This window comes from Eupeodes corollae, chromosome 1, assembly GCF_945859685.1.
Source record: "Eupeodes corollae chromosome 1, idEupCoro1.1, whole genome shotgun sequence".
NCBI classification, from domain to species: domain Eukaryota; kingdom Metazoa; phylum Arthropoda; class Insecta; order Diptera; family Syrphidae; genus Eupeodes; species Eupeodes corollae.
Genome location: NC_079147.1, coordinates 243,389,055 through 243,405,788, shown reverse-complemented (window position 1 = coordinate 243,405,788; position 16,734 = coordinate 243,389,055). Strand labels below are relative to the sequence as shown.

Below are 16,734 nucleotides of genomic sequence, written 5' to 3'. Positions count from 1 at the left end.
AAGCGCATCTCAAAAGCTTATTTTTGTTGTCGCCGTCGCCATCGCCATAGCCATTGCTGCTGCCGCCGCCACCGCCTCTGGCATAGTTACACCACAGTCATAGACCAACAAGCGCAAGCGCTAAAGACGCGACAGACTTTAAGGCAACAAAAAAAAACAACAAAAATGTTGCCACAAATGCCTTTTCACACCTCGAAGTAACAAACACCAAACACCAAAAAACGACGGACGCGACGCGACCAACAAATATATTGTACAAGGTATAGGCTAAGAGCCATTCTTTTCCGTCGCATTACCGCTTTGGTCGTCGTCGCCGTCGTCGTTCTTCGCTTCGTTGTCTTATAAGTTTTTGAGATCCAATACCAAGTAGTGTGTAAGAGCAAAGCAATTATCTTGCCAATGTAACCCAATGCGCATTCAAGGAGATATCACAACGAAATCACGCAAAACTACATCACGAGACAGTGCACAAAACACACCTGAGAACCCTCTGGACATGGTCTGGTCAGGTCGGGCTTGGACTCGGGCTTGCCTGCTTTATACACCTCGCAACATTATAGAAGACTACAAAAAAAGAGGCGAAAATCACTCTGTGATGGTGACTATGCAGAGCTATGCTGAAGCTGGCTGGCTAGCTGGCCAAATAGGCACAGAGAATTCCATGGGTGACCATTATTAGATGGCATTTAAAAACTCCGACAGCCAAATTGAGAGAATTTACTACTACGAGATCGAGTGGCTTCCCGCATTGTTGATCGGGAGAAGCCTATAGCTGTATAGCGTTCAGTGAGTGCCCAGCCGGCGACAACGAATTACACAGAGACAAAAACAGAAAAATCGATGCCAGTTTTGGGCCTAGCAAGGATTATTGCGTAATTCGTTGGCTTTCCGCTGCTGCGCTGCTGGTGTTGCCGCCAGCCATTGTCGCGATTACAGGGCACCTACATACCAAACCAACTAAATCAACAAACTGCTTCACACTCACGAACAAATCGATCCAAAAAACTTTCTGACACCGATCCGAATCGTTCTGACAAGTCTAAGGGTCCATTCACACTATCGCCTAGATGTCAAATTGAAAAGTTAAATCTTGAAGGGTTTTCTACGGAATCGAGTTCATAAAAAATTAAGCTGTAATCGATTATGTGTTTGCACGGTTTTGAAAATTTATATTTTGCTGAAGTCTGATGGCGTAAATTACATCTGTTTAATTACAAAATGTCAAATAAGAACTGACAGCTGCTGTCAATTCCATGTAACAGTCATGGCATTTTTTGATAGGCTGATGGCTCATAAGTGTCAACTGAGCAAAATATCATTCACCGATTAAAAACTTCCATGTTCTCTATGTACATTTTTGATGGCTTGTTTTGACTTTCCAAAACATGGCCAAACTTCAAAGACTTTTAATGTTTCTTGTAGTTAATAATTAACCGTTTACTCAAAGCTTAAACTCAGGTTTAAAATCCGTATATTGCTTAACATACAAGAACAAAATTATTTGAGAACCGGAGAAATAAATAAAACTTATCAATTTTGAAATCAGTATAACACAAATTCTGAAACAAAATAGAAAACGATTTAAGATAAATTTGAAATTGTCAAAAATAATATCCGACTAGTAACCGTGGCGTGATCGTTAGTACGTATGTATATGACTGTCATGCCTGAAGTCTTGGGATGAATCCCCGCCTCCAAGAGAAGTTCTTGACATGAAAAGTGCCTTATCAAATTATATGTTTGGATTCGACATACAAATTGAAGGTCCCCTCCATACCGGACATTATTCGCAGACAGGAATGGTTGAGAGTGGGAAGTCACTTGGCTCTGGTCCTCTATACTAGACTTTGTGTCACCTAGTTTATTTCAATTAAATAGAGTTTTTGATATAACCTTTAAACTAGTTTTCTGGAAGGTGCGTTCCTAAGGTGACACAAGGCAACAAAATCGAAATTGTTGAGGAATTTTCATCAAATAACGCAGCTAACAAAATAAAGTAAAAAATTGGAATCGCATAAACTTGCTTTTGAGGTTCGAAGCTTAAATTTGTTTCGAAAATTAATAAAATCTTTATCGTTTGTTCACATAGTCGTGACGGTTTAACTATGGCAATTTGTATCCGGCAAACACCAGCGTTGTTTAAATTATCATGTCGATTACAGAATTCTCCATTATCGTTTCTGATCTTTCTTACCGACGTTGTCAGTTTCTGATATGTGCTAAGCATCTCCGACACCATAGATAAATATTTCTTTGTTCTGTTTCTAGGGACCATTACTTTGCCTCTCTATTGTGTCCATTTAAATAAGTTTCAAGGATTTGAAGGTTATAATAAAATGCATGTACGGTTGGATAGATACAGAGGGAAGATGTGTTTCCACTAAGTCACCTCTCCTTATCCAGACGGCAGCGAACGAATTCTCGAGATGGAATCAACGGTGGCGTCTTCAGTTCCAGTAAGGTTGAACTACTTAGTGAACACCTTACACGCATGGAGTTATACTAAGGATCTGTCCCTTCAGGTTGGGGGTTGTGCCGTCGCGTCGGGGTGACTTCCTGACCACGTAAGAAATACATTAGTTGCGAAGCACCAACAACCCTCGGATACGGACGGATTCACTGTTGACAACCCAAGCAAACGAAATAAGGACAATGAACTTCGGATCTGTACGTGGAATGTTAGCTCCCTTAACAGACCACGTGCGACCGAAGAATGAGGGGAAGCCCTTAACTGCTGCAAGGCAGATATTACTGCAATTCCAGAAGTGCGATACGATGGACCGGGCAAACTAAGAGAATGCGATGTATTCTACGGGGACTGCTACCGATAACAAAGACGCCGTCTATTTGGGTGTGATTTGTTGTTGGAACTAGACTCAGGCAAAAAGTCTTGAGTTTCAACAGTGTGCATCACGACAATCAGCATCAAGGCGCGCATGTCCCAACAGAGGAAAAAGATGAAGACATCAAAGACATATTCCTCAAGCTTTTGGACAAGACTTATGAGCAGTGCCCTGGCTATGACATTAAAATTATCTTAGGAGATTTTAATGACAAGCTAGGAAGAGAAGACATCTTTGTTGTTGTAGCCAATGTACGGCTACAAAAAAGGTTTTAGACAAGGCGATGGCCCTAGACAAGGCGACCAACTTCTTTAATATCATTCTGGAAAGAAGTGTGCAAAACTCAACCGTCGACACTAGAGACACAATCTTCCAAAGTTCCATCCAATTACTTGGATACGCAGATGATATTGACATAATTGGAAGATCAAAGCGTGGAGTGTCAGTGGAGCGTTTTTGAGCATTGCGACGGAAGCGATGAAGATGGGTTTAGTGGTCAATGAGGGCAAGACCAAGAATATACTGTCATCAAAAAAGGACATTGAATAACGACGTCTTGGACAAAACATCACCATGGACAGCTATAACTTTGAGGTAGTTAGGACTTTGTCTACAAAGGCACCGCTAAAAACACAGAAAACAACATCAGCGCTGAAATCAAACGAAGAATAATTCTTGAAAATCGCTGCTTTTTTGAACTTAGGAGGCAATTGAGAAGTAAAGTCCTCTCTCGAGCCCCTAAAATCACCATCTATAAGTTACTCATAATCCCGGTTCTCATTTATGGCGCTGAGGCCTGGACCCTGTCAAAGAAAGATGAGAGCGTCTTAGGATGCTTCGAGAGACAAATTTCTTGAGTGATTTTTGGTCCGGTACGCATGGATGGAGAAGATATAACGATGAACTTTACGGGCTTTTCAGCGACACTGACCTTGTTAGCAAAATAAAAGTCCAACGGCTTAGATGGCTGGGTAGTGCAGTAGAGGAAGACCGCGGATCAGGTGGCGCGCAGAAGTGCATAGTGACCTCACCCAACTTGGAGCGCGAAACTGGAGACATCTAGCTAGAGACCGAGCTGGATGGAGAAGTTTGTTGGGTGAGGTTCTAGTTCACACAAGACTGTAGTGCCACCTTAAGTAAGTAAGTAAGAGTTTTTGATACGACCTTTAAACTCGTTTTCTGGGAGGTGCGTTACTAAGATGACACGAAGCAACAAAACATGGAGCGATAAAGACGAAATCGTTGCAGAATTTTCGTCGAGTGACGCAGGTTATCAAAATAAAGTAAAAATTGGAATCGCATACACTTGCCTTTGGGGTTCAAGGTTTTGTTTCGAAAATGAAAAAAAATATTTTTATAGTTTGTTTAGAGGGTCGTGACGGTTAAATGGCAATTTGTATCCATCAAATACCAGCGTTGTTGAAACTATAATGCCGATTACAGAATTCTAAAACTGTTACTCCTGGTAATTCAACTCAATACAGTGGCCTTTCGCAGTCGATTACAATTATCGCCAGTATATTATAAAAATCGCCGGTTGGACTACATTATCGATTCAAGACTACATTATCATTTTTGAACTTGCTTACCGACGCTGTCAGTTTCTGACATGCCCTAAGCACTTTACTACGTGTTTTTTTGTTCTGCTGTTTTCTATAGACCATAATATTGACTCTTTTGTGGTCAAGATTATTTTCAAGGATTCAAAGGTCCAGGATTCAAAGGTCCTAATAAAATTCATATCAAGTTCGATGAATACAGAAAACATTTATTCGAATTTTCTTTACGTTTAAAATGTTCATCAATATTCCGTCATTTTTGTAAATTTTTAAATCACTTAAACATTTATTATGATAAGCACTTGACTTTCATTTTCGACCGAAATGTCGGTAGTGCAGGGAATATTACCGATATACCGACTTAGTAGCAATAATTTAATAAATAATTGAAACTGTCACTTTACCTCATTTGCCGAATTCTATATAAGGGCTGATAATTAATCCATTTTCTTGCATGCAGTGCATAAATGCATCGCATTGCATATCCCAAATTCTTATCAGATCATGTTAAAATCAATGACATTTTTCGACCTGTAGTATGGACGCACCTTAAGATCAAACCAGTCCTCCTTCCAGCCGATAACTCTCATCGCTGATCACAATCAATTGACTGATATCCTCTCAGCTTACATGCTGGCTTACTCGAACTCAAGCTTCTACTTTGTCTTTATACTAAAAGAGAAGACAAAATTAATTTAAATTTATCGGCGGTGTCAATGCGATCGCCTTAAGAAGGCACTTTTCTTGGCCATATCTAGAGCGATTTTGATCATGGAGCAATTTACACCGATCGGTTGGTAGCTCGGACGGTCGGTCGGTATCAACAACAACGCGCAGGTGTAATAAAACTTAATTCTATCGCCACTCATCCAACAGTTCATTTATTGTGTGATTCAGTTTTCAAAGCATTGCCATCGAATCACATCCGAGGAGTGCGAAATTTCCATTTTAGGATTTGGGGATTTTCCTGGGAAAATCAGATTTCGCGCCAAAACCGCCACACAGTCTCAGAGTTTGTGGGAAAATGTCCTATAAAGTCGTTGTTTTTTTGCTTTACTGCAACCATAAGAACACTTTTTCGCATTTGCCATTTCAATGAGAACATAAATTTCATTAACACTGCCTTGCGCTGCGGCTGTTCGCGATCTGAGAGATCCAGATCCAGATCTATCGGATCTCGATTTGTGGCATCTCAAACCATTTGTATATATGGAGTTCCTTTATAGAGGTTTTATACATACCAGTATAGGTACACACAGGTGATTGCATGTCAAAGATCTCACAAAAGCAAACTTAACTCCGGGTATGGTTGCATCAGTGGCAGGAATAAATTCAAACTTCTTCGCTCCGACAAAGTATACTTAAATGGAAGGAGGCCTCTAACTCTAAGTCTAAGTCTAACTTTAACTTAGACTCTGATGTCTGCCTACAAACTAAACTCCAACCTACGAAAATTGCACTTGCCAGTCCATATACATCGGAGACAAATTGTCCAAACACTCGGCCTGCGAGAGTTGTGAGTTTGGTTTGGTTTGGAAAATTGCAAAATTGTGTGTGGGGTTTTATATTTATTGGTTAAGATGGGAGGAGGCATAGTTCAATGATGGGCATCGCCAGCTCGGTCGGACGGGGCCGCGGCTCGACTCGGCTATGGCTGGTCGGACGGCCGGATGTGCGATGCGATGCGTTTCATGGGAATATCATGACCTAGTGTTAAAAAAGGATGTGCATGGTGCAGTTTGGAGAGATGGAGGTGTTATGGTTATTTTTGCGGAAAACAATTTACACGCCATATGGGTAACAGTTTGTTCCTTGTTAACCTATAATGTAATTTAGAGGAATTTGAAATTTGGATGTGGTAATTGGAAAATAAACAAAGTCCAAATTTATATCTTAAACGACTCTCAAATCTACTTAAAATAATAAAATATTAACAAAGGGGGTAAAAAGACTCGTTTGAGTGTTAGCTTAAAAGAGGCGATAAGATTCCTTCCTTTTAGTTTCTTTAAACCTGATATAGCAAAGAGCAAACTTTTATTTATTAAAGAATTTTGAAAAAAGCAACGAATTTGTATAAAAAAATGTTTATTAAATTTTCTTAAAACTTAAGATCAGTATCAATTTTTTTGGCTTAAGACATTTGTAGAAGAAAAAACTAATGAAATAAATCATCAATTTTTGAAACATTTGATATTCTAATTTTGCACGAAGTTTTATTTCAAGTGCTTTAAGAGGGAAACTATAGGAACTTATCTTCATGGTTCATTTCATAGCGTATTTGTTGTTCTTTTTTTACCGAAATTAATTATATTGATTCTAACCTTACGAAAATATTATATGTAAAGGGTTTTTCAATAAGAAATTGACAACTTTTTTTTACGCAAACCATTTGAGCTATTTCAAGAACTTTAATATCTGCTTGAAATGCATTCCAGACATTTATAAATGGAACTTAACTGCCGCTGACCTGATTTTCCACAACTCGGCCACTATTTCAGGATCAATGTTGGTTCTCTAAGCTCCTCTAACGTGCGTCATCAGTTTGTTGACATAAGTTAATGACTTAACGTAGCTCGAAAGATAATAATTTAAAATTGTCGAATCGAACGAACAAGATGACAACGCACTTCTTTAGATAACACGAGCATCAAACTTATTCTTCAATAAATCTATAGAATGTATTGTATGCTGAGTGACTTGTGTCACCATCCTCTTAAAACCGTATGACCTTATAACGCATCTTATTCACAGTAACGTGACGTTCGTTATAGTAACAGAAATAACGCAGATGAATTTGTGATTAATAAAGCAAATGCGGATGTTCACTCGACCAATAATGCATATTTTGCTTAATTAAAAACCCAATAAACCAAAAATAAGCTTGGTCACTTAAACAAAAGCTCTTAAAGTTGCAGTCACCGACTCCGAAATTCATTAGAAACCTTTTATAACTCGCTTGTTAAGTTTACCGAAGAAATTGACAATGACTGTTTATTGATGATAAGTGAAAGGGTGCGTTCAAAAATCAAATTAAAAATGGTTAGGTTTAAAATTTACATTTTTGTAAATTTCACTTTCTAAAAAACTTTTTTTTTTTTAAATTAAGGTAAAACCTGGAAAGGTTCTCTTTATGCGGATTAGGTTTAAGCGAACACACGCGCTTTTCTCTTCATTAACTTTCCGTCGAAAGTTATTGTAATGGGTCCGATTTGTCGAATTGAAAATTTTGACATTTCGTGAAGTTTCAAGGTCCTTAGAGTCTAAATAAAAGATTTTTATAGAGTTCTCCATAACTCAAGATCCATTAGAGATAATAATTCACAAAGATGTAGAAAGAACTCCCTGGGGGCTTGAGTGGGTGGTTTTTTTAATGTAATCATTTTTAAAAAAGGTGAAAATTTTAGTTACCTAACCCAAAATATCACAGGAACCAATAACGCTAGCGACTTGAATTGAATTTTAAATTGTTTTTATTGTAACGTGATACCAAAGAAGTATATTTTTGGGAAAAAATCCAGTTATCGTTTTTTTTAAAAATAAAAAAAAAACTAAAACAAAATGTCAACTCGAAAATTTTACGAACAGAATATGAATTTGTCTTCGAAATAATTGTGTGTAACGAAAAATAACGTTTTTGACATCTTGCATAATGTTGAGAAAAATCGAATTGACAGTTTTTTTTCACAAAAATAAAAACCTTAACAAAACTTTCCTAGAAGTTGGTAAAATTTGATTTTCGACTGAAATATCTTTTCAAAACTTTACGATATTGGCTTCAATTTATTTTTTTCTTATAAAAATATTGTTTTCAACATTCAGTGAAATTTTGAGAAAAATGATGTTGATGATAAAAAATAAGAACCTACAAAAATAATACTAAAACTTAGTAAAAATTTACTTTCGACTCAAATATCTTTTCAAAAATTTTAAATTATTGGTTTGTAGTTTTTTTTGTAAAAAAACTGTCAAGTCGATTTTTCTGACAATGTTTCCAAATGCTGAAAACAATATTTCTTATAAGTGAAAATAAGTTGGAAGCCATAATATCAAATTTTTTAAAAGAATCAGAGTCGAAATTCAATGTTTACCAACTTTGAGTAATGTTTTTTTTAGGTTTTTATTTTTATAAAAAAAGTGTCAATTCGGTTAGGTTAGGTTATAGTGGCTGTCTAAGATGGAAACGGACACAACCAGTTTAATGGCCCATTGTGATACCACATGAATCTTGAGGCTTTCTCCTACTCGTAAGCTCAATGGAACCAGCTTGAGTCCCTTACGAAACGTGAGAGGCTGATTATACCGATATAATTTAGATCCTTAAGATCGTTAAAAAAGAATAATCCTTGGTAATTCTTGCGTTACCGAGCCAGAGGAGGGCATGTGCAGAGAAGGTGAAGAACCGTTTCTTCCTCTTCCTCGTCCATGCAGCTTCTGCAAAAGTCATTTGAGAATACGCCCAGTCTCATGGAGTGCTTTCCTATTAGACAGTGTCCGGTTATGACACCTATTATCGAGCTTATATGCGATCAGCTTAGAGAGAACAAGCACCTTGAAGGTTTCAAATCCAGTGTTGGCCAGATGTTTTTTGTGACTTGACACGTGGTGATGTTGTTCCACCTGGTACCTGCCCTCCTCACAGCGTCTTGCATTAGCAGCAGTTTACAAGTAGCGATTGGTATGCCAAACGTGGTAGCATGGGCTGTACTGTACCGTTCCTGGCGAGTTCATCTGCCTAACGGTTACTTGAAATGTCTCTATGGCCCGGCAAGCAACAAAGGTGAATATTAAACTGTTGCGCCATCTCCATTAGAAATGATCGACAGTTATGGACTGTTATAGAGTTTGTAGAGACAGAGTCCAGAGATTTGATAGCGGCCTGGCTATCTGAGAATATTTGGATATCAGATGTTGATATCACGTTTTCTTTAAGCAAGGACAAGACTTCCTTTATCGCCAAAAGTTCCGCCTGGACCACGCTACAATGATTGGGAAGGCGGAAAGAGAGACTTAATTTCAGTCGTTTAGATTACACACCTCCACCAACCCCTTTCTTTGCTTTTGACCCATCTGTGTAAAAATGGATCGACTCATCCTCCAAGAATGTCATACTCTCCCAAAAAGATCTGGGAGATATAGAAATCTGGAAGTTTCTGTGGAATTGTAGTTGGGGGATGGTGTAGTCTGTGTGCTTTGGAATTGATTCTAAGTACCTTAGATTTACGGAGTGGCCAATGTTGTCGTTAGGCGAATAGCAGAGGTTGCAGCTTCTTGTTTTCTAAAAGTGTCAATTAAATTTTTCTTAAAATTTTACCAGATATGAAAAACGTTATTTTTCGTAGCACAAAATTGTTTTGGAGATGGAATCATTTTGTATTCCTAAAATTTTCGAATTGACAATTTTTTTTCAGTTTTTTTGATTTATTTAAAAACGGTTAACTGGATTTTTTTCCAAAAATATACTGGTTTGGTATCACTTTACATTAAATAATATAACATTTAATTGAAGTCTCTAGTGTTATTGGTTCGTGAGATATTAAGGGTTAACCAAAATGTTCACCTTTTTTTAAACTACTATGGTAAATAGAACACCTATGCGATTTTCTTGAGAACCCTTTCTGTTAATTATGTTAACATCTCTTCTAGTTCTTGGGCTATTTACGACGAAAAATCGTCGAGAACTTACGGACGTACGAACGTACGTACACACGCACGCACAGAAATATCTCTAAAAATCTTTTAATTCGACTCTACTGACCTTAAAACGTCGAGAAATGTCAAAATTTAAAATTTAAAACCTACAAAAAATAGTACGCAAAATTGGAAAAATTGATTTTCATTTTTTGATATCTTGTGAACAGTAAAAGACATTGACTATAAATTAATTTTATTCATTCAATTTGGTATTTGGTTATAAAGGGTGATTTTTTTGAGGTTAGGATTTTCATGCATTAGTATTTGAGAGATCACGCGGGATTTGAGACATGGCGTCAAAGAGAAAGATGCTCAATATGCTTTGACATTTCATCATGAATAGACTTACTAACGAGCAACGCTTGCAAATCATTGAATTTTATTACCAAAATCAGTGTTCGGTTCGAAATGTGTTTCGCGCTTTACGTCCGATTTATGGTCTACATAATCGACCAAGTGAGCAAACAATTAATGCGATTGTGACCAAGTTTCGCACTCAGTTTACTTTATTGGACATTAAACCAACCACACGAATGCGTACAGTGCGTACAGAAGAGAATATTGCGTCTGTTTCTGAGAGTGTTGCTGAAGACCGTGAAATGTCGATTCGTGGCCGTTCGCAGCAATTGGGTTTGTGTTATTCGACCACATGGAAGATTTTACGGAAAGATCTTGGTTTAAAACCGTATAAAATACAGCTCGTGCAAGAACTGAAGCCGAACGATCTGCCACAACGTCGAATTTTCAGTGAATGGGCCTTAGAAAAGTTGGCAGAAAATCCGCTTTTTTATCGACAAATTTTGTTCAGCGATGAGGCTCATTTCTGGTTGAATGGCTACGTAAATAAGCAAACTTGCCGCATTTGGAGTGAAGAGCAACCAGAAGCCGTTCAAGAACTGCCCATGCATCCCGAAAAATGAACTGTTTGGTGTGGTTTGTACGCTGGTGGAATCATTGGACCGTATTTTTTCAAAGATGCTTTTGGACGCAACGTTACGGTGAATGGCGATCACTATCTTTTAATGCTAACAAACTTTTTGTTGACAAAAATGGAAGAACTGAACTTGGTTGACATGTGGTTTCAACAAGATGGCGCTACATGCCACACAGCTCTCGATTCTATGGCCATTTTGAGGGAAAACTTCGGAGAACAATTCATCTCAAGGAATGGACCGGTAAGTTGGCCACCAAGATCATGCGATTTGACGCCTTTAGACTATTTTTTGTGGGGCTACGTCAAGTCTAAAGTCTACACAAATAAGCCAGCAACTATTCCAGCTTTGGAAGACAACATTTCCAAATAAATTCGGGCTATTCCGGCCGAAATGCTCGAAAAAGTTACCTAAAATTAGACTTTCCGAATGGACCACCTAAGACGCAGCCGCGGTCAACATTTAAATGAAATTATCTTCAAAAAAAAAAAATGGACCAATCTAACGTTTCAAATAAAGAATCGATGAGATTTTGCAAATTTTATGCGTTTTTTTTTTAAAAAAGTTCTCAAGCTCTTAAAAAATCACCGTTTATAAGAAATAAAAACTTTAAAGAAATGCTATTAAAAAAGGTTTTCTACTAACATTCTCGTTATCTAAAACAGTTTTTGAAATCAAACTATTTTAACATATGCAAAATATTGCTGGTAATATAATTTGTTTTTTTAAATACTTCAACTGACACCTTTTTTAACAAATGACGAAAAACTACATACCTTTTAGGCAAGAAAAATCTACAGGCCGAAATCAATCAGACAATTTTTAAGAATGCTGATAAAAAACTATCCAACGTATGAATGATTAATTGCAAACTTTTTTTTGGATTCAAACATTTCTTGATTTCCTTAGAATTCATTTATAGATTGATGTAGTTAAAATAATTCGCACTTTTAGTGCGCGAAATTAGGATAACAAAATGTCATTACTTCGAGGAAATTCCAAAAAAGCTGAATTTAAGTGAAGACTTTTATGTATTAATCTTACAATCTTATGACTTCAGACTTCCTAGAAAAATTGTATAAGATTTGTTGAAGTTTTTCATTTTTTCCAATTAAATTTTGGTTTTGTTTTTAGTTTAAAAAGTCTTACTTACTTATTTATGTTATAAAGGAAAATCGTAAACCACATACCTGAAAAAAAATTAAAACATGTGTTATTATTATATTAAAAAAAAATTTAAAAAAAGAAAACAATAGAACTTTTTATTAAAAATTAAAACGAAAGAAATCTTCAATTTTAACAACCATTCCTGAAGTTTAGGAAAAATTTTATTGGCTTGCGCCTTATTTGATTCGAAAATTCATGCATAGTTTTTGTCGTAAAGTAGTTGTAATCTTATTTTACAAAAAAGGCTGAGCGAAGATAATAATAAAAAAAAAATTACTTTAATTATTAAAACCATCATAAGATACAAAAATTCAATGATTATTAAAAATGTTTATATTGAAAAATGAGATCTTAGCAATCTATTTATGCTTCTTGCGTTCAGATTTTGTTTTATACTACGAGGTAAAGTGTTCCAAAGCTTAACCGAATTTACAAAAAATTGACGTTCCTATGTTAAATATGAGTAAAAAGGTATAATAAGCTGATAAGATCTATTTGAGGTCGCCCTTCTTACTCTGTCAAAACAATATCGTGGTTGGTGTGCGATAAGTAATTTGGAAAATTACTACAAAGATCTATATATTTTCGAAAGGTATGTCTATTAAACGCGATGCAAAATCAGATATTCTATCATATCTACGTAATCCAAAAACATAACGAACGATTGAGTTGAACGCTACATTAAGGTTTCGCCTGCTCATGAAACTGCAGTTACAATAGATTTCACAACCGTAAACCAGGATAGGAATTACCAAGGTTTTAGCAAGGGCAAACGCGTTTTTGATGGAGTGAAAGATTGTGTAACCCATACCGTACGAAGTACTCCTAAACCTTACCAACGAGTCCATTTATATGATCACCCCAAGTCAAAAGACGATCAAAAGTCACACGAAGATTTTTTGCTGTAACCACATATTCGATTGGAGCATTGCTTAGAACAATCGGTGGAAAATAAGAAAAGTGAAGAGATTTTCGAGACATTTGGATTTTTTTGGGTTCAACATAAGTCCGTTTGACAAGGACCAATATCCCTTTCTCTTCAGGTCTTCAGTGACGCAGAAAGCTCCATGTTCGATAAGGTCAAGTGGACAGCTGAAGTAAAGCTGAACGTCATCAGCATACAAGTGAGAACTACAATTAAGTAATGAAGATGGAAGTTCATTTACATAAGCAGAAAACAAGAGAGGACCCAGTATGGAACCTTGTGGCACTCCAGTATCATTCGGCAAAAAAATTGACACGGTGTCACCAACTTGCACTGACATTTAAACGACAATACTCAAAAACTAATCCAATCAACAACTGTCATATGAATTCCTATAAAGTTTACATTTGCAAATAATGTCAATTAAACAACTTTCTCAATTGGTCCAAAACTTTGTACCATTGCAGTTTCACTGTCATTTCAATTCACACCCATATCCATTTGGACATCATTCACCTCATTGTCCACAATAGACCATCATCTCATCTCTCGACATGACCTACATTCCACAGAGAGATTCCCTTCGGAAAAAAAGATGAAGAATCAAGAAAACGGAACAATCAAACGCCGCTGGGAGACACGGCAATCGTTGTCCTCCCATCACAACAGATCACAACAACGAAGGAACAAGCAATCGAGTGCGACGGATGAAGAATAAACGAACGACCCATACGCCATACCTACCCTACCCTACCCTACTCTAGCCGTATGCCGCGCTGTACCTGCATTCAAATCGTGGGAACAAGTCTCTCTCGATCGCTCCAGAAATACCAAATCTACACCAATACACACTCCAAATCAAATGGATCTAACCTCGTCCGCAACGCCCGCCACCATCTCATACCGTAACCGTAGAGCCACTATTTAAGCCCCTCGGGGACACACGAGATTGGCAGAAAATACCCATCGCATTTGGCTGCATGCAGATTGGCTCTCTGTCGAATCGAAGTTTCAGCCAGCAGTCAGCAGCCGCAAAGACTTCTATAGGCAAAAGTTCAGGCCGTATTACATCGGAGACATTGATCAGGCCGTCCGATATCGATTTGTTAAACATGTCTCTTTGGGTTTTCAGCAAGATCTCCAGCCCGCGATACTCTCTTGCCGCCCTCTTTCGGTTGATCCGAAATTCTGCAATCGATCGACCGCAACAGCATCAGCACAGAAGACGTTGACAAAGAGAGTGGTGCGGCAGCGGCGTGGGGGTAGTGAGACAGACAGACGATCGCCGATGCGACGCGATCGCCGGCAGGGGGTGAGACAAAATTTATTATCAGCAGTTGTTCTGTTAATTCGCGTTTCATTGAAGTCTTTCGATCGATCGAAGTCGTAGTCACAGTCGCAGTCGCAGTCTTAGCCAGGGTGCCCGTCGCCCGTTGCCCCTACTGTGAGTAATGGGTATGGGCTGCATCAGGACGGGACAGGCCAGGACCGAAATCGATCAGTTCAAATGCATAAATTTGTAGCTAATCAACCCATAGGTGGTCAGATGTCAAAGCCGAATTAAAATATCCCCCTGGGCGCTGTGCGCGGGGGCGCGCGCGCTCACAATCTCACCAATCGATCGACATTGCATGGAGTTGGGAGTTATATACACAGCGGCGACGGCGAGCGGCGGTGGTAGTGGAACTAGATGCAGCTAGCAGCTAGACTATAGACACACAACTGATCTTTAATGGGATTCCATGAATGCTACAAAAGGCTTAATTAATTGTGTGAAGTTGTACATGGGCCCAGGTATGTGATTCGAATTCGAAAAACAGATGTTGGCCGCTGATTGGGTTGAACCTTGTTTTTATTTTGCTGGCTTGAAGTTTGGTTTTTTGTTTATTCTTTTGCAGAGTTTGGGTTGTGTGTCTTTTTTTTGCGGCCAGGAAGTATCTCTATCTATCTGGGTATAGATATCAAGACCTACAACTGGTGGTAGAGCTGGTACTCTGACTGCTGAGGCAGAGGTTGATTCTCTGTAGCTGCAGATGCAGAGCACCAGCCATGACCATGAGAAAATTTGTATCGATTTATGTAGCACACGGCCTAGAACAATAGGCTTTCGGCTTCGACTTCGACTTCGACTCGGACTTGGGCGGTTGCGTATCGGTCGCTAGCATCAGTAATGTCGGTAAGGCTCTTAATTAAATTTTCGAAATCCCTCCACGGATTGTAGTTACTCCAGATGGTGAATGAACCCGCACCGCGTTCATGGAGTGTGATTCGCTTATCGCGCGATCTCTTCTGGACACGCGGGTGTTTTGTTTGTGTGTTATTTTTTGTATATGCGCGCACTTGCGGAAACGTATGGATAATTGAAAGGCCTTCACCATTACCATCACCATCACCATCAACATATCACCGTCATCATCAGCCTGCAGAGTATACAGCATACTCGAATAGATGGCAGCAACAGCGTTGGTGGCGCGTTATGATGCGCGCATTAGCGCATGCAATTCGTTGGCTTTGTTCACGTTGCATGTGGCATGCGTAAATGGCTGTACGTGCGCGCAATTGAATTTTAATGAAGATTCCACTTTCCTCTTCCCCGTCATCGTCACACCAAACCATACCATTGGAAATTGGCCAGGTAGGTTTATTATTTTGCCTCTTTCTCTCTCTGTTAAGTGGGTTGTTTTTTTCGATCCGCCCTGTGTGGCGTTTTTTTTTTTGTATTTTCTTGAGATTGGAGTCTTGAGTCTTGACTCTTCTCCCACAATGTGAGCGCGCGTTCTCTGAGAAAAATCCGATTTAATTGTGCGCTGTTATAGTGCTGTTATACAACTTCGCACAGCGCAGCGGCACAGCGAAGCCATAAGTCTGGAAAGGTGTTTTAAATGCGCGCCATAGTAATAGCTTACATACAGATGCCACGGAATCGAGATGCATGGGGTCCGGTGTGTATGGTGTATATAATGTTGTTGCAACACTATGGATTTGGCGGACCGATAAATCGTGCTGAAGGTGAACTTTTCGCGTCGCGTCTTCTTCTTTAAAATAGTAAAATAACAAAATAGCATAAGAAGATGTTGCATTCGTTTGTAGACTTATAGCAGCATTTTCACATAATTGCCATTTGGTGGTATAAAGACGACTGTTTACCTAGGTTAGATAGGTATACTTTATGTAGCTTGGCATATATTAGGGTGTATAATATTCTTTTGGTTTAACGGATCTTGCACGCTCTGTAAAGTATAAAGAGTGAAGAAGTCTATGGAAGTGGAGTTTTTGAGTTTTGTTTTTGGTTGTGGGTTCAAATAGGCTTCAGCAGTTTTGGGGGAGGGTTACCAGAGGTTTTGGATATCTGTGGGATAGATGCGATTTGCGTTTATTTATGTTTTTTTGTTTTTGTTATTTTACTTTGTGGTGCATCTTCTTCTTGTTTATTGTGTTTACTGTATTTCACTCTCGTTCTAAAGATTTTGTTTGTTTTAGTGTTTTTTTGTTTTGTTTGTTTGTTTGTTTGCTTTTTATATCTTTGAACTCTTTTTAATGGGGGCAATCTAGGAAATTTACTTGTTGACTTTGTATAGCTTATAGAAAAGGTAGGACCAATTTAAAAAATAAAGTAT

General features: G+C 38.2%; 1 protein-coding gene across 2 annotated transcripts in view; it reads right to left on the bottom strand.

Moving 5' to 3' along the window:
• LOC129943278 (Krueppel-like factor 6) overlaps positions 1-16,734 on the bottom strand; it is a 240,615-nt gene that overhangs the window by 51,544 nt on the left and 172,337 nt on the right. The gene's annotated exons all lie outside the window — the stretch shown is intronic.